Source organism: Megalobrama amblycephala, linkage group LG8 (genome assembly GCF_018812025.1).
Source record: "Megalobrama amblycephala isolate DHTTF-2021 linkage group LG8, ASM1881202v1, whole genome shotgun sequence".
NCBI lineage: Eukaryota > Metazoa > Chordata > Actinopteri > Cypriniformes > Xenocyprididae > Megalobrama > Megalobrama amblycephala.
In genome coordinates this window covers 1,214,220-1,233,010 of record NC_063051.1, presented here as the reverse complement: position 1 = coordinate 1,233,010, position 18,791 = coordinate 1,214,220, and the positions used below count along the sequence as shown (strand labels likewise).

At 35.4% G+C, this 18,791-nt stretch overlaps 1 long non-coding RNA gene across 1 annotated transcript in view; it reads left to right on the top strand.

The window, feature by feature from the left end:
* The window catches only part of LOC125273360, an 88,377-nt gene extending 70,440 nt beyond the window's left edge, over nucleotides 1–17,937 (top strand). Inside the window, exons 4-5 of the long non-coding RNA XR_007186059.1 lie at nucleotides 16,971–17,368; nucleotides 17,476–17,937. This is a non-coding gene — a long non-coding RNA (uncharacterized LOC125273360). The remainder of the gene's footprint in view (nucleotides 1–16,970; nucleotides 17,369–17,475) is intronic.
* Nucleotides 17,938–18,791: the final 854 nt, after the last annotated feature.

The following is an 18,791-nucleotide window of genomic DNA, read 5'->3' as shown; positions in this document are numbered from 1 at the left end:
AGAGTAGCAATCAGGGTTAACTCTTTGTTTTCAACTGGAAGCCACTCGAGAGAATACAAACAGATGGATTACCAGCCCATTATGTCAAGGACTTCTGTGGGAACTTATTTTCTTGCTGAAATCCTATAGTGTTGGATGTAGGGTTGGCTCCATACCAGATATTTTGCCTTTGGTACGATTCCAGCGCAAGCATCAAAATCAATACGGTAGACAAATAATCAGACCTTTTAACTGAATAGGTCACCCAAAGATGTAAATTCTGCTATTTTTTTCCAAACCTGTGTGCTGTTATTTTTCTTCCATATAAAACAATTATAGAATTTTGATGAATCTTCACACAGATTTTTTTTTCATTTTATGACATTTTCAGATCTTCTCACCAAGGCTGCATTTACTCGATCCAAAATACAGTAAAAACAGTAATAGTGTGTAATATTATTACAGTTTAAAATAACTGTTCTATATGAATATATGGAAAATTGTAATTTATTCCTGTGATCAAAGCTTTTCTTATTTTCGTTGAACACGTGATACTTCAGAACTTTCAGTTCTCTTTGATGAATAGAATGTCAAAAGAACAGCATTTAATTGAAATAGAATCTTTTGTAACATTATAAGTGTCTTTATTGCCACTGTTGAAAAAATAAATCTCACTCAAAACTTTTGAATGGTAGTGTATATGGGACCGTACAAATAGTCCATATATCTTGTTATCTTTGTGAAAGGAAAAGACTCAAGTTATTCACATCTTAACCTTCAGTGCAGCTCTCAAATTAAATACTGCAGCATTGAAAGTATGTCAAAAATTAACAAGACACACAAGAACCTTTAGTGTTTGGCATCAGATGTAACAGACACCAACTTTTGGCGTTCATTTCAGAGCTTTGACTGCAGAAGATTATCAATAACAAATATGCCTTTCTCACTCAAAGCTATCATTCTTTTTGTCTTCAAAATGGACATGACAGACAGTAAATTTTGAGTTTAAGGGAGAAAAAGGCAGAGAGATAAAGCAAAAGAGGGAGAGAGGAACATGTCTGTCACTGCCTGTCCTTATATCCACGTGCCACAAACTCCAACCTTGAGGGATTTGAGTGGATTTGATTTGCACTGCAGAGAGTGCCTTTAAGGCATTGTCAACATGCCCCCGGGCTCCGGAGAGGGCTGGTTTCACCTGTACAACCCCAGTGAAAAATGATAGAAATCTCCACAAAACACTGCCAGATGTCTCCAGAATTACAGGGGTTTATTCCATCAACAGCATCTTTAATAATTCCCTCAGAAGTTTGGCATGAATGCACTTTATTTTATTTATTTATCTATTTTTTTTTCAAGGAAACAAAGGCAAGGACCTGGCTTGGCAATTGTCACTCTGCTCTTATCGTTTCATAACAGAAAGGCGCTATAATTGTTTCCGGTTCAAAGATTTTTATCATTTTCGGCTCAGAATTAGAGACAGAAATGGAGTGGAACAATTAGACATGCTCTTCCAATTGCATTTAATGAGGTGCGGAGGTCTTTAGCTGGGGTCTCTGGCAATTTCAAAGATACCTCTGTACGTCATGCGCTGACATTCACTTCACGATCGCTCACTGTTATTGGTCTGGGAAACGGCTAATTGGAAGATTTCCCTCTGATTTAAAAACGGAGAATTATGCTAAATGATTAGCATGCACACTAAAAAAATGAACATTATTGTAGTACTGTTACAAGAAAATACTATTTCTACTTCAAAATTGTGTTTAATTCAATGTGTTACTTGCCAATCTAAAAAATGCTGGGTTAAAAACAACCCAAGTTGGGTTGAAAATGAACAAACCAAGCAATTGGTTTGTTTTAACCCGACAAATGGGATGTTTTAAGCCAGCGGTTGGGTTAAATGTTTACCCAATCTGCTGGGTACTTTTATTTAACCCAACTATTGTTTAAAAATGACTATATGGATATTATATTAAAATGAACCCAAAATAGGTTGGAAATTACGGAAGAGGATTAGGGCCAAGCAATAATAAAAAAATAAAACCAAGATTAAAGTTGTTAAATTTTGAGAAAAAGGTTGAGATAAAATGTTGAGAATAAACTCATTAAATTACGAGAAAAAAGTCATTAAATTACAAGAACAAATTTGTTAAATTATGAGAAAAATGTTGTTAAATTTCGAGAAAAAAGTCGAGATAAAATGTTGAGAATAAAGTCATTAAATTAACGAATTTATTCTCGTAATTTAACAAATTTGTTCTCGTAATTTAACAACTTTTTTCTCGTAATTTAATGAGTTTATTCTCGTAATTTAATGACTTTATTCTCAACATTTTATCTCGACTTTTTTCTTGAAATTTAACGACATTTTTCTCATAATTTAACAATTTGTTCTCATTTGTTCTCGTAATTTAACAACTTTATTCTCAACATTTTATCTAGACTTTTTTCTTGAAATTTAACGACATTTTTCTCATAATTTAACAAATTTGTTCTCGTAATTTAACGACTTTTTTCTCGTAATTTAATGACTTTATTCTCAACATTTTATCTCGACTTTTTTCTTGAAATTTAACGAGTTTTTTCTTGTAATTTAATGACTTTATTCTCAACATTTTATCTCGACTTTTGTTTTAAATTTAACGAGTTTTTTCTCGTAATTTAATGACTTTATGCTCAACATTTTATCTCAACTTTTTTCTCGAAATTTAACAACTTTAATCTCGAGATGGTTTTTTATTATTGCTTGGCCCTAATCCTCTTCCATAGGAAATTAAAAATCCTATTAATAAATGTTAATTTCCAGTATATTTGGGTTCATTTTAAGCAATACAGTTATTTTTAAACAATAGTTGAGTTAAATAAAACTGACTACCATGTTGGGCAAACATTTAACCCAACCGCTGGGTCAAATCAACCCAATCGCTGGGTTTTGTCCATTTTCAACCCAACTTGGGTTGTTTTTAACCCAGCATTTTTGTGTAGTACATACTATACAGAACCATCAGTATAAATGTTATTTAATACTACAGATTCAGAAACAGAAACAAACACCAACTAAGGCATTTATTCTTTTGTAAACCGAGTGTTAAAACAATGCCAAAAATATATGCAGAGACAATAAATCATTCTAGTGATCTTTGCAATCATCTCAGAGAATCCAATGACCACAGCTGAAGAAAAGTGCAGGAACTGAAAGAAAGAACAAACTTTCAAATACGCTGTCAGACTGTTGCACATAGCAGGACACTTAATGCGTAATTGCATAGAATTATGTCTTCACCATAACAAGGACTACAGAGACAGCTAATTAGTAAAGATAAATGCGATATATTCAAGACATTAAGTCTGAATCCTCTTAAAAGACAATAAAACACGTTTTCATGGCCTCTGATAATAATAGCTGTTTTTTACAGATCATTAATCATCTTAAAGGGACAATTCACCCAAAAACACTCAATTCAAACACAAATTTCAGACTTCAGATTATGTATCTTTCAATGACTTGAAATAAAGTGCACATGCTTTATAGACTACTGTGTTATATACGCTGCCATTCAGAAGTTTGGTATTGGTAAGATTTTTTCATGTTTTTGAAAAAAGTCTCTTCTGCTCACCCAGGCTGCATTTATTTAATTAAAAATACAGTAAAATCAGTAATATTATTACAATTTAAAATATCCATTTTCTATGTAAATATATTTTAGAATATAATTTATTCTTGTGATCAAAGCTGAATTTCAGCATCATTACTCCAGTCTTCAGTGTCACATGATCCTTCAGAAATCATTCTAATATGCTGATTTTTGATTATCCTGAAAGTACACAACTGTTTTCAACATTGATAATAAAGATAAATGTTTCAATATTATCATTATTAAATGATGCACAACTATTCAAATACTTAGAAATGTTGAATATGAATAGATCAAATGTTAGATGTGATTTAAGAGGCATAATTTATCATGCATAATTCATATTTTTGAATGTTTGCCTACATAGTCCAACTACACCAAGTATTTTGATATTTAAAGAGCCACTAATACTGTAAGCACAGTGCTGAAATGACACCAATGACCAGTATCTGATGTTTATTAATGGACTTTATTGAGTGCATTTGTTCTCTCTGTTGTCTTTTAATGTCTGACATTTACAGCAGTTTCAGAGTCACCTTTTTATACTTGTGCTTTTATACTTTAATGAAGTCTAACACATTGCAGACAAGGCACTCTGAAATAACTATACCCTTCTAGACTATATGCACTGCAAACGGTTTATCATATGCTGATCCATCCATAATGTCAGTGTTTGCCCTTAACTCCGGTCACGGTTAACGAAGGCTGTCCTGTCCAAGGGCGTTTCATTACTCCTCTCCTTCGTGGCGAGTGTGTATTGTTGTGTGTAGTGTTTGGCGTGAAACGCTCATTGTGTAATGACTAAAAAAATCTCTAGGCAATCAATCAACCTTTGTGTCACGGCACAAAAGCCTGCCTGCTGCTTTATGGAAATGCGACGATAACATTGAGGTCCCACCTGATAAATAAACACAAAACCTTACCTTCGTCGTGCTCAACGTAAACCCATTGTTTCCTTGATTTATATTGATTTGTTCTGTTGTGCCATTCACAACTGTTATTATTATCATCATTGTATCATTGTGCATAATAACAAGCTCTTTTACACCTGTTATTTGTAATCTCGAGATGTTTTCGTACTCTAATAGAGCGACTTATTCCACTTAACTTCATCTAGACTAGATTCTGCTTTATTGGGTTTTGCATCATCTGACAGGCTGCTCAGTGACAACTGAAAGCATTTTATTAGAGCACTGCTCCAGCTTGTATTTGATGTAATTCTGATGTTTTTGAGTTGTGATAACACTTGAGATCTTGATATAAAGGATACAGTATAAAGTTTAAACCTTTTTCTTTTTCTAAAGGTTTGCATATTAAAAACAAATACTGTAAACTTGATAACAGATACAGCAAATGTCCAGGTTAACTTTCAGACAACTAAACAGTGTGCATAGGGTTGCATTAAATGCTTGACCTGTCCCTTAAACATGGCATCACCCTCTTTGTTGCATGTTCTCGGGGGTGGGATCTATGTAAATTTTAGTGTTGTAGTCCTTAAACAGTGAATTCTCTAACAGAAAATATGTCCCTTTGCACTGAACTTTGAGTGTCGTAACTTTGCAGATGTTGTTTATGCTCAAACAGCAACATTACACACTAACTAAAGTTAAAAAAAGAGAAATCATAAATAACCACCCCTTTAACTAATGCTGGCCTCACAAGATGCAGTAAAGAGTATATTTCATTTAAGTATAAAAAGTTACAAAACATTTTGGACTTTTCAACAGTTTTTTAGTTACAGATATAAAATCTTCACAGTGCCGTTTGAACAAAAGCACATATGAGAAACCGATATGAGACTTTTAACAGTTAGACCGGTGCAGCTTCAGCAAATGTGATTTGTGGTATTGCGATTCCTTTAAATCTCATCTGGAGAGCCGGTCGCACGATCAATGTGATTCAGATACAGGTGAAAGAGAATGTGTACATGTTTTCTTTGGTCAAATCAAGAAGCCTGCTTTCAGATTGCAATTCATTGGCACTTAATAAAAAGATCACGGCCTTGCTTTTATTGGTTTAAACTGAAAGGTGACACCTTTAGACTCGCAAGACTGCCTGACCAAAAAGCAATTTCACTTGTATGATGAGGCAGAAACAATATAAACCATTATAAGTCACAGCTCCTCTTAGGCGTTTTAGTTTCAAATATAATATTAGTATATTGTTTTTAACTGAGAGACAGATGCTTGACTGATAATATGAAATGTTAGAAATGCTTTCAGTGTTATTTTAGACACCTAAATGCCTCAGTAATGTGGTTAAGGATATTGTTGATGGATGTAGAGTCTTTTCATTTATCAAGCAGTACAGATGGTTGCTCCTTATGGCTGTGGTACAAGAGTTATGGTCGGAGAATTTCAATTTCCCTCCCAGTCGGGGATCTTATACACTTATTCTGAGTCAATGTATGTTCAATCGCTTATTGCTCAGATAATTTATGGGATTTTTGGGAGCTGATTTGATCATTTTTATGTCTAAATCAGTTGATAAAAGGGAAATAAATAAGATGATTTTTTTGCAAAAAAATGATTTTATTTTTCAGTATTTTTTTTCTTGTTTTCCAGTACAAATATCTAAACATTCTTAAATCAATGCATAATTATTTGAGAAGCAAAATTCCTTAAGATATGAAGTGTTCTTTAAAAAATAAATAAATAAATAATATTAAAAATGAAGCAAAAAAAAAAAAAAATCTGAAATGGTGTATTTAAAGTTTATTTTTCTTACCCTACTGGCAAATTTTTATTTCTATTTTTTAGCATAAAGCCACTTAATTTTTTTTTTTTTTCAGAAAACAAGACAAGATCATAAGGATGTTTAGTGTATTTGCACTGGAACAAAATCTTCAGTTTTTGCTGCATGATTGTGAGAAATAGCAAGTAATTTCACCTGAAATGACCATTAAATTTTCTTGATTATTGCTTAGGGATTTTGCTAACTATGAGACCTTGACAGTTCATTCCAGAGACATAATAAAAAAAAAAAAAAAAAGGAATGACGATGGTCACTGTAAAGATGAATGTAACTCAGAAACTCTAAAATAAATCACTGTTATTAGAGGCAAGAATGACAGCAACGCCACATCAGCAAATCAAACACTACAAAGAAATGTCTGGACCAAGAGGGCAAGGTTGAGGTAAAGTTAGTCTATTATGCAGAAACTGCCAGCCTGATCTCATTGTTTATACGTATATAAATATGTAACATTCAGTGCATTTGGACCGATGCTGAAATGTACACAGCTGCACCATGTGGCCACGAGGCCTTTTTCTCCATTGAGAACAGACAAGGACTGGGTTTCAGGCTAATTACATACATATGTTAAATATTACATGTTAAATAGTGAAGAGCGAAAGCACAAAGAACATGTCTTGCGGCATGTTATACATTTAATGGTGATGATGTTGTATTGAGTCTACAGTTAAACAGGTGAATTTAAGTATATTTCTTGTCATTATTAACAGCATTTATTTGTGCATTACAGATACAATATGACATGTGCATGGATTGAATTGTGATTTTACAGATATTTTTTTTTTTATTATAACACATTAGTTTGTCAGAGGTGTGCCGTTCAAAAGTTTTGGGTTTGTAAGAATTTTTAATGTTTTTGAAAGAAGTCTCGTCTGCTCTTCAAGGATGCATTTATTTGATCAAAAATACAGTAAAAACAGTAATATTGAGAAATATTATTATAATTTAAAATAACTGTTTTATGTGAATATATAGTAAAGTGTAATTTATTGATCAAAGCTGAATTTTCAGCATCATTACTCCAGACTTCAGTCACATGATCCTTCAGAAATCATTCTAATATGCTGATTTGCTGCTCAATGTTGAAAACAAACAAATCTTACATGTATTTATGGACCTGGTGGGTGCATTTGTTGGAGGTTTTGCATGATGTTTTTTAAGATGCACTTACAGCGGCATATCCAACTATTTTCTGCATATAATATTCACTGTGGCCTCATATGTAGACTTTAAAATCTACATACAATCAAATCTGAGTCATTTTTCCCTCTATTTTTGTTTGTTTATCTTTCAATCAAGAATACATCACTTTACAGAAGTGAAATGGATTGTGCACAGCATTTTCATGTTGACTTCAAGTCAATATCAAATGTGAGGATCTTAGCAAGTATTCATATCTTTATATTATGAGCTCAGATCATTTGACAGATGTGAGCTTGGAAATGTCTTCCTAAACAGCACCGTCAGCAGTTAAATTACCTATTAAGAACTCTCTTGAAAATTACACTGGATTTAATTGGCTAAAGTGATTAATTATCTGATGTATTTTAACATCATTAGCATAATCCTGCGATCATATATATTTATTAAGCGTAAAACTATCCTGACGCTGAGTCGGCGGGAATGAAAGGTCAAATCCGTGGATATGTTGTCTCGATGGTCTCCGTTAAGGAGGAATTTGCACATAGTCATTGTTCCCCTGGGATTCAAGTGAAAAAAGGAAGTGAACACTCAAGAACCAATTAAGTGGATCTTATCCGAGTCATTTAGATGCTTGCGATAGTCAACTAAAAAAAGAAAGTCTGAGGAAGCTCATTTTAAGGCAGGAATGGGATTAACGTTTTTATATTCTATGGTCTCAAAGCATCATCTATAGAACATGTGACCTTTCTCAAAGCACTGCAACCATTAAGTGAAGAAAGAATCAATTGTGAAACATAATTTAAATGATATATTATGCATTCACATATATGAGATGGCACTTTCCATAGGGTGCCCATTTTGTCTACTTTTTAAAAAGCATTCATTACAAATCAAAGTACTTTTTAAAGTGAAACCTATTAGATGTATTAGATAACGTATTATACCAAATTAACTGAGCATGAAAAGTAGGCAGTTTTTAAACATATCCCTTGAAATGAGGTTTTTGACTGATTCCACCTCACAGATTTTTACATTCTTTACTGTATTCAACAATCATTGTTAAATTAATGTATTAAATTCATGAATTTTAAACAGCAAAAACAGTGTTTAATTGTCACATTTGCATAGAAACCTGTTACCATTTATCCATTTATCATCCATCCATTTATCTATCATTTATGCATCCATCCATCCATCCATCCATCCATCCATCCATCCATCCATCCATCCATTTATCATCCATCTATATCCATCCATCCATCCATTTATCCATCCATCCATTTATGCATTTATCCATCCATTTATCTATCCATTTATCCATCCATCCATTTATGCATCCATCCATCCATCCATCCATCCATCCACCCACCCACCCATCCATCCATCCATCCATCCACCCATTTATGCATCCATCCATCCATTTATCCATTCATCCATTTATGCATCCATCCATTCATCCACCCACCCATCCATCCATCCATCCATCCATTTATCCATCCACCCATTTATGCATCCATCCATCCATTTATCCATTCATCCATTTATGCATCCATCCATCCATCCATCCATCCATCCATCCATTCAGTTATGCATTTATCCATCCATTTATGCATCCATCCATCCATCCATCCATCCATCCATTTATCTATCCATTTATGCATCCATCATCCATCCATTTATCCATCCATCCATCCATCCATCCATCCATCCATCCATCCATTTATGCATCCTTCCATTCATTTATCCATCCATCCACCAATTTATGCATTTATCCATCCATTTATCTATCCATCCATCCATTTATCCATCCACCCATTTATGCATCCATCCATCCATTTATCCATCCATCCATTTATGCATTTATCCATCCATCCATCCATCCATCCATTTATGCATCATCCATCCATCCATTTATCTATCCATTTATGCATCCATCATCCATCCATTTATGCATCCATCCATCCATTTATGCATCCATCCATCCATTTATCTATCCATTTATGCATCCATCCATCCATTTATCCATTCATCCATTTATCCATCCATCCACCCACCCACCCATCCATTTATCCATTTATGCATCCATCCATCCATCTTATTTTATTTATATTGAATTAGATTAATTGAATTTGATGTTTGTTTAATGTTTATTGTTAGAAAAATCACTGTAAACTGTATTTACACAGGTTTTTGGAACAGGATTGTAAATATTGCACATCTCAAGTAAACTAAATTTAAAATTAAGCAGCTCATATAATATTTAGTTGACAAGCCAAGGTTCATGATCAAAATTTCCTGAAGGTTTAGTACCTCTGTTCACTTACCATTTACTGAAAAAGGAGCATAAAAGCTTTTTTTTTTTTTTTTTTTTTTTTTTTAATAGTTAGGGCCTATTTTATACCATATTTATGGAAAGTGGCAGATTTCTGAATCAGACAAGAAGAGAAGAAGGGCAAAGAATGAGAATTCTTCACTGCCGGCCACAAAAAGTTTGCAGGTTATTACGGAATAAAAATAAATTAAATCAATAAGAACAGTCAGTAAGTCAGGCAAAGGCAGATGCCATAACTAAATCACATCGCCTTGAGGATCGATCCACATAGGCGAAAAATTGCATCTGCCTCAGAAAATAAATAAAAGGATTAAAGCATGTATAATCTGATTAAGGAAAGTAACTGTTTGCTTCAACAGTGGCTTAAAAGACTTAACGCAGTGAAATGCCACATGGAGAACTCGAGCAGGCAGTGTTGAAGGCACTTATGCAGACCTAGTCTAAGGCCTCTGGCATCAAAGCTCAAAACAAATAAGAATTAGGGATGTTATTTATTTATTTATTTTTATTATAAAATGACATATTCATTATACACTCACCACCTTGCTATTGTATATTGCATCTCTCTGTTAGATTTATTTAAAATCAAGACTTCTCAAGTGTCTTGTTGTAAGGCTGTTCAGATAATTGTGTTGCAAAACAAGACAAAAAAGACTGATTTCTTTGCAGTGTGTCCGTGTGAAAGCCCCTTCACAACACTTAATAGACACATTATAATTGCACACTGTGAATTTCGACACAGAGAAACCATCCAGACGAGATACAAGACAAAAAAACCATCATGTTCAGTATGAACTGTAGTTATTGGACTGGACCTTGTCAAACAAACAAACATGAGATTTGTGAGAACTAGTTTCACATGTACACAATGCAGGCTAATAAACTGACAATCCATCTGATTTGCAGCTCGCTACAGTGAAAATCAAACAGAATATTAGTATTAGTGTCATCTGTCAAAGCCCCGCTTGCTCAAGCTTTCTGAACACACAATCGCAGATTTATTCTGGAGTACCAATCTGCTGCGACAATCGTTCTCTTCGCATACAAGATATAATTCTTGCAATGTGGCAGCTTATTATCCAAAGCACTGGAGCTTCAAAAAGAGCAAACGAAGATGTTAGCAGACGTGCATTTTGTTGACAACTTTATCTACAGCATCTATAGGCAAATAGCTTCAGAAAGCAACTGTGCAGACGTGGACTTAAAGATGAGCTTTAGTCAAAGCAAATGAGCATCAAACTCAAGTTTTTGATTTGAATTAGTTGAATTTATTTAGTCAGCTTGTTTTAATGTAGTTTATACTATGTACACTGATCAGGCATAACATTATGACCACCTTCCTAATATTGTGTTGGTCCCCATGGACTCCTCTAGACCCCTGAAGGTGTGCTGTGGTATCTGCACCAAGATGTTAGCAGCAGATCCTTTAAGCTGAGAGTTTGGGCCTCCATGGATCGGACTTGTTTGTTCAGCACATCCCACAGATGTTCGTTTGGATTGAGATCTGGGGAATTTGGAGGCCAAGTCAACACCTCAAACTCGTTGTTGTGCTCCTCAAACCATTCCTGAACCATTTTTGCTTTGAGGAAGGGTGCATTATCCTGCTGAAAGAGGCCACCAGGGAATATCATTTCCATGAAAGGGTGTACATGGTCTGCAACAATGCTTAGGTAGGTGGTACATGTCAAAGTAACATCCACATGGATGGCAGGACCCAATATCCAGCAAGGATGCAGAATAAAATAGCAATTGTTCCACGTAGTGCAAAAAAAAAAAAAAAAAAAAGTACAGTTAGATGAATGCACTATATAAATAAGTTATATGAACACTGGAAAGTGTTCAACTGATGCTAAAAGCAGAATGCAAGTGCTACTAAAATACAATGTGAAATGGTAATAGTGTCTCAGGGCTGAGAGTTCAGCAGAGTCACAGCCTCATGAAAGAAACTCTTCCTGAGCCTGCTGGTACGGGACCGTAAACTTCTGAAACGCCTGCCCGATGGAAGAAGAGAGAACAAGATATGGTTATGATGAGATGCATCTTTAATGATGGCATTCGCTCTTCTCAAGCAGCGTTTCCTGTAGATATCCTCGATTGACGGTAATTGAATAGCGATAATCCTCTTGGCTGTTTTCACCACCCGCTGGAGTGCTATACGGTCTGATGCTGAACAATTGCCATACCATACTGAGATGCAGTTGGTTAATATGCTCTTGATAGTACAGCGATAAAAGTCAACCAATATCTTGGGACAAAGTTGAGCTTTCTTAAGGCTCCGCAAGAAATAAAGCTGCTGTTGTGCTTTCTTGTAGATTTTGGAGGTATTCAGGGACCAGGTAAAGTCATCAGAGATGTAAACCCCCAGAAACTTGAAGCTAGAGACACGTTCCACTGTGAATCCATTGATGTAAATGGGGGCATGTGCCTGACTCTGAGTTCGCCTGAAGTCCACGATGATCTCCTTGGTCTTCTGGGTGTTGAGTACCAGGTTATTATCAGCACCCAATCATGCGCTGGACCTCAGCCCTATAGGCTGTCTCGTCATTCCCTCTGATCAGGCCAACAACCGTAGTATCATCAGCAAATTTGATAATGGTGTTTGAACCATATGCAGCGACACAATCATGAGTGAAGAGAGAATATAAAAGAGTGCTCAACACACAGCCTTATGGCAAACCCGTGTGCATGATTGGAAGACAAGAGGTTGTCGAGGTTAACAGCATGGCATCTGTTAGTCAAAAAAATCCAACTTCCAATTGCAAAGTGAAGTGCTGATCCCCAACTGGCTAAGCTTAGAGACCAGCATCGAAGGAATCACTGTTGAACGCTGAACTGAAGTCAACAAACAGAATTCTTACGTAAGAATTGGGACTGTCCAGATGGGTCAGAGCAGAATGAAGTGCAGTGGAGATGGCATCCTCTGTTGACCTGTTTGTACGGTAGGCATACTAGTGAGAATCCAGGGATGTGGGAAGACTGGCTCTCAAATGTGGTAAAACCAGTCTCTCAAAGCACTTAGCAATGATAGGGGTAGGCCTAAGTGCTACTGGGCGAATGTCGTTCAAGGCTGATGCAGTAGAATGCTTTGGCACTGGTATAATAGTGGATACATACTTAAAGCAGGAAGGGACAACTTCCTGAGCCAGGGATAGATTGAAAATATCAGTAAAGACACCGGCCAACTGCTCTGCACAGACTCTGAGCACATGCCCAGGTATTCCATCCGGGCCTGCTGCTTTCCTTACATCCACCTTGCTCAAGGTATTCGGTAAACTTAGGTAGAGAAGAGTGAAAGATGCAGTTCACCAGGTAGGCGATCTGCTTTTTATGTAGTCTCTGTCTTACCCTGGTCAAAGTGTATGGAGTCAAATTAATGCCTTAAAGTTTTGCACAAAAATAAAGTTTTGCAAAAAAAAAAAAAAAAAAAAGAATTGAGCAATAAAAAAATGCAAACAAAAATAAAGAATTGCAAAGGAAAAATAAAGTGGAAAAAAATAAGTATTGTAAACAAAAATAATAAATTGCAAAATAAAATAAAGTAGTGCAAAAATAAAAATATAATCAATTACAAAAATCAATGACAGCTGTAATCCTATTTTATCTTTGCCACATACTTTTCATGCTCAAACCTACTAAATCATTTGCAACGCTCATTTTATTCTGCGTTTCAGTCAAGCGTGCGCTCACGATACCTGTTTTCCTTTGCGCTGCACTTTTCTGCGCGGTTCTCCTTATGGCACTGGTTTGACGTGGGGGTGGAGTCAAGAAACGGGGGCACACGTCATCGGCAGGAGACGCAGATCGCAACAGAACAGATCAAGCATAGAGACGGAGCGCATTTGTTATAATCTGAAAACCACGCCCACCGGGGGGAAAACAATCCAACCGTCTCCATTGACTTTGTATTGCGTGAGGCTGCCTTCTCGTCTTTTCTGACTTATTACAAAAAAACAGAACAAAGCTGCTGTGTGACAATGCACAACTAACAAGCTAAAAAAAAACAGAAATAAGCTTTTATAAGCTGTCGGCCCCAAAAAACGAATGTTTAAGGACACAAAAGTGGATACAGGCAGTGAGACAGAGAGCAACGGGTCATATTACTATAAGAAATGCATTGGAGGGGAACGTAATCGGCGACAGGTGAAATAATTCCTTGACATGGTTAATAAATGCGCTCTGTCTCTATGCTTGATCTGTTCTGTTGTGATCTGCGTCTCCTGCCAATGACGTGTTTCGCGGGGGCGTGCCCCCGTTTCTTGACTCCACCCCCACGTCAAACCAGTGCCATAAAGAGAACCGCGCAGAAAAGTGCAGCGTAAAGGAAAACCGGTATCGTGAGCGCACGCTTGACTGAAACGCAGAATAAAATGAGCGTTGCAAATGATTTAGTAGGTTTGAGCATGAAAAATATGTGACAAAGATAAAATAGGATTACAGCTGTCATTGATTTTTGTAATTGATTATATTTTTATTTTGCAATACATTATTTAATTTTGCAATTTATTATTTTTGTTTGCAAAACTTATTTTTTTATTGCTCAGTTTTTGTTTTTGTTTTGCAAAACTTTATTTTTGTGCAAAACTTTAAGGCATTAATTTGACTCCATAGAAGTCAGTATAAAAGTGATTAAACTTGTCGGGCATAGTGGCAGTACAGGATTGAAGCACTGGACTAGTTGTTTTAAAGTCTACAATAGAAGATACAAAATGCTCATTCCCATAGTGCATCCTGGTGCCATGTGTTCCTCAGGTAAGAGACGCACACGCTGATTCATCAGACCAGGTCACCTTCTTCCATAGCTCCGAGGTCCAGTTCTGAGGCTCACGTGCCCACTGTTGGTTCTTTCGGCGGTGGACTGGGGTCAGCATGGGCACCCTGACTGGTCTGCAGCTATGCAGAATATTAGAAGAAACAAACTTTATATTTAAATATAGAATAAATGAAAACTTTCTTTATGTGTAGAACTTTTTTTAATTATCAGGTGCACCTCTGAGAAAAGCAACCTCAAAGCAATAAGATTTTCCTCTGGGCTTCGCACATCTAATCTGTATGACTGCGGCTGTAATATGGAGGTTGAGGCTGGTTTTGGTTGTTTGTTTTGTGTTCAGCTGCTGCTGAAGGATGTAATATTGTTGAGCTGAAGGCGGAGGGTTCTCTGACGCTGCCACATCAGCACTCAGGAGAAAAGATCGAGTCATCGGTGCTGCGTTAAATGTTAGAGAAACAAAATGCCAACAGGTTAGTGGGTTATGATCAAAGTGTCCACTCTGAGATGAAGTTTGGACGGTGAGGGCGGAACGGGTTTGCTCAGGTGAATACTGCTGCAGGCAGAGGCACATACGCAGACAAGAACTCTAGTTTTCAAAGGACTGATTGGAAAAAAGCATCTGAACACTTGTCAGTTAAGCATGTGTTGCATTGGATCCGTCTCAAATGCTTCAGGATTTTTTCTTTAGAGTTCACTTTTCTTCAGCATCTTTGAAGTCTCAATGTGTTTGAATCAGGTGGGGTTTAATGGACGTATGAAGTCTGTTCAGAGAAACCACAGGTGTCAAGAAACATTAAATATAGCACCAGTGTTCTTTTTTATCATTGACATGCCTGTCATATTTTTCTATTAATATTTTAAGACATTTTAAGACATAAGAAACTTTATTTTTAAGTTATTTATGTTATTTAAAGTCATTTTTGTCATTTTTATGAGTTTTTTTTTATATACTTATAGTTTTTGTTCATTTTTATTTTCGTTTTTAGTTATTTTAATACTTGAAACTTTAAAACAAGCTTTTTGTTTTGCTATTTCTTTCTTTATACATTATTTTTCAGCTTTACGTTTGGTTTTAGTTATATTTATGGAAGCTTGTTTCCACCACAGAATAAAGAATAAAAAGGGAAATTGCACATTTTTATCTCACAATTCTGAATATTTACTATTTTTCCTCACAACTGCAAGTTTATCTCTCATTTCTCACAATTCTGACTTTTTACTGTTTTTATCTCACAATTCAGATTTTTTTTTACTGTTTTTCCTCACAATTGCGAGTTTATATCATTTCTCACAATTCAGATTTTTTTTACTGTTTTTCTTGTAAATTGAGAGTTTGTATCTCACAGTTATGACTTTTTACTGTTTATATCTCACAATTGCAATTTTAAATCTTACAATTTTGACTTTTCATGTTTTTCCTCACAATTGCGAGTTTATATCTCATATCTCACAATTCTGATTTTTTTTTTACTGTTTTTCTTGTAAATTGTGAGTTTGTCACAATTATGACTTTTTACTATTTTTCCTTGCAATAACGAGTTTATATCTCACAATTCTGAATTTTTACTGTTTTCTCACACTTACAAGTTTTTATCTCACAATTCTGAATTTTTACTGCTTTCTCACAATTACAAGTTTATAAGTTTATATCTCAAAATTCTGAATTTTTACTGCTTTCTCACAATTACAAGTTTATATCTCACAATTCTGAATTTGTACTGCTTTCTCACAATTACAAGTTTATATCTCACAATTCTGAATTTTTACTGCTTTCTCACAATTACAAGTTTATATCTCACAATTCTGAATGTTTACTGTTTTCTCACATTACAAGTTTATATCTCACAATTCTGACTTTTTACTTTTTTCTTGCAATTGCAAGATTTACACACATTTGCGGGAAAATGTCAGAATTATGGTGACATTTTTCTTAGAATTATAAGCTTATATTTCGCTATATATCTATATATAATTTTATAACTAGCTGTTGCCAGTTATTGTGACTTGATTTCTCAGAATTGTGAAGTTTATATTTCAGTTCATATTTATTTTATTTCAAGTAACAGAAATGTTTTTTTTTAAGCATTTAAGTTTTAGTTAACAATGTTAATGTTCCACTAACCACAAACAGAAATATTTTTTCTTCATTTTCAAAACTATAACCTGTTTTTAGATTATTTTAAATTTATCTAACTTATCTAGTTTCTTTGAAATAAATGACAATGCAAATGGCATTCAGTCATTTGTATGTGTTCCTGATTTATTTTTATGCGTGACTTATAAGATTTACCCCATACAGCCTATATGACATGGTTTGCCTCATAAAATCTTTCTTTTCTCCTTCCTTATTTTTCATCAGTTGTTGTTTCTCAACTTACTGACCTTCATGCAGTTTCCTTTACGCCACTGTAAATGCTCAAGAGGGCTCACAACGGGGGAGAAAAAACAACAAATACCTCATGTATGCTTTGGAAGACAAATGCTGATCTTTAAAACCGTCCACTCACTCAATAAGCTCAAACAAGCAAGAAACCAAGATGGGGGTCTCGGAAGGCCCCGCGGTATTTGGAATAGAGTAACGATTGCCTTGCGACCTGACGTTCAGTCAAGAGACACTCATGCACTGCACACTGGATGTTTACAGCTCACTAGGCCTGCAGTCTGGGCCTGATCGATATGCCCCTCTTTTTACGCTTCAGCTCTCAGCCGTCCACCCCGAATGCCCGCAGACTGGACTTCATGCTCCACCGAGAAAAGGTAAGCGACGTCAAAATGTGCAAAGCAAATTAAGAGACTGATGTAAATTCTGTTTTCCACCCACTCTCTCTCATTTCTTTCGCGTTATCTCCCTTCTTGTTTTCCAGGCGCATTCCAACAGGTCCTGTTTCTTCCGTGTCATTGGGTGCCCATCAGTGCTTCTGTCTGACAGAACAAAGCGGCAGGCGTCTCTCGGTCACCTTCCACGATGGAGAAATTCCTCTGTGGCAAAAAGGACATAAGAAAATAACCTAATTTGTGGCACCGTGTTCAGGGTTACTAAAAATACATTAAGGCTTTTATTTGCACTTCAGAAGGGTTGCGATGAACCGCAGTGGCCTTGACTTCCACTGAAGACACTAATGAAAGTTTTTTTTTTATTATTTTGGCCCACGGACAAATGTAATTTTTAGCTTTTTACATCCAAGGCTAGTTTACTACTTGTAAAGCAAGTGATTTCTAAGGTCCTAATATAATGAAACTCAACATATGTGTCTAAAAATGTGTCTTGAAAGAACATTGAAACAATGAAATACATAACCCTACACCAATAAAGCCCTTGTGAACAACCCTGGTAAAATTACTTTAGCCCAGCTTTTTAATGAAAGATTACAAAAAAGATATGCATTTTTATTTTTCCGTGGATTTATGTGCAATGATCTAGACAGTTTTTATAATTAATTAATTAATTAATTAATTAATTTCAGTTAATGTTTATTAAATTTCAAGTAATGAATTATTTATTTATTTATTATTATGGTTCTAGTTTCAGTTTTAGTTTTAATCAACTATAATAACCCTGCATTAAACCAAAGTCCCTTTAAGACAAGTCATTTCACTCGGCGGCCATCTTTAAAATGCCTCTCGGGCATCCTGGGCATCATGCAATCTCTTTGAATAGGGAAACATCAAATTCTCCAAAACTGTTTGCCAACCTTACGATTAAATTTAATATTTGAAATCACCAATGAAATCTAACAACAACCGGCTCATAAATTTAGTTTCTAAACGCTCGAATCATGACAAAAAAAACTGTATTTTTCAGGCTGGATCAAGCTAATGCGCATGCGCAGACCTAAATGCGCGTCTCTTCGGAGGCGCGAGTCTGACTGTTTCTATAGAAACCGGTGATTCTAACGGCCGCTGAAGTGACGCGATGATTTTACCAGTCGGCGATTGGCTCTTATTTAGAAGGCGGGACTTATTCCGCCATATTGCACGTTACACTTTCTCCCATTCAAAACAATACGAGTGACACGTCTTGTGTCCTGTGTATTCTATAGTCTTTGATATATATATATATATGTCTGTGTGTAGTTAACTATAATAACCCTGGACCCGGAATGTGTATTAGGAAAGTTAAAATGGTTTATTTTTATTGCATTTCAACTTTAAACTACATAAACAATCTTTTCAGTAATGG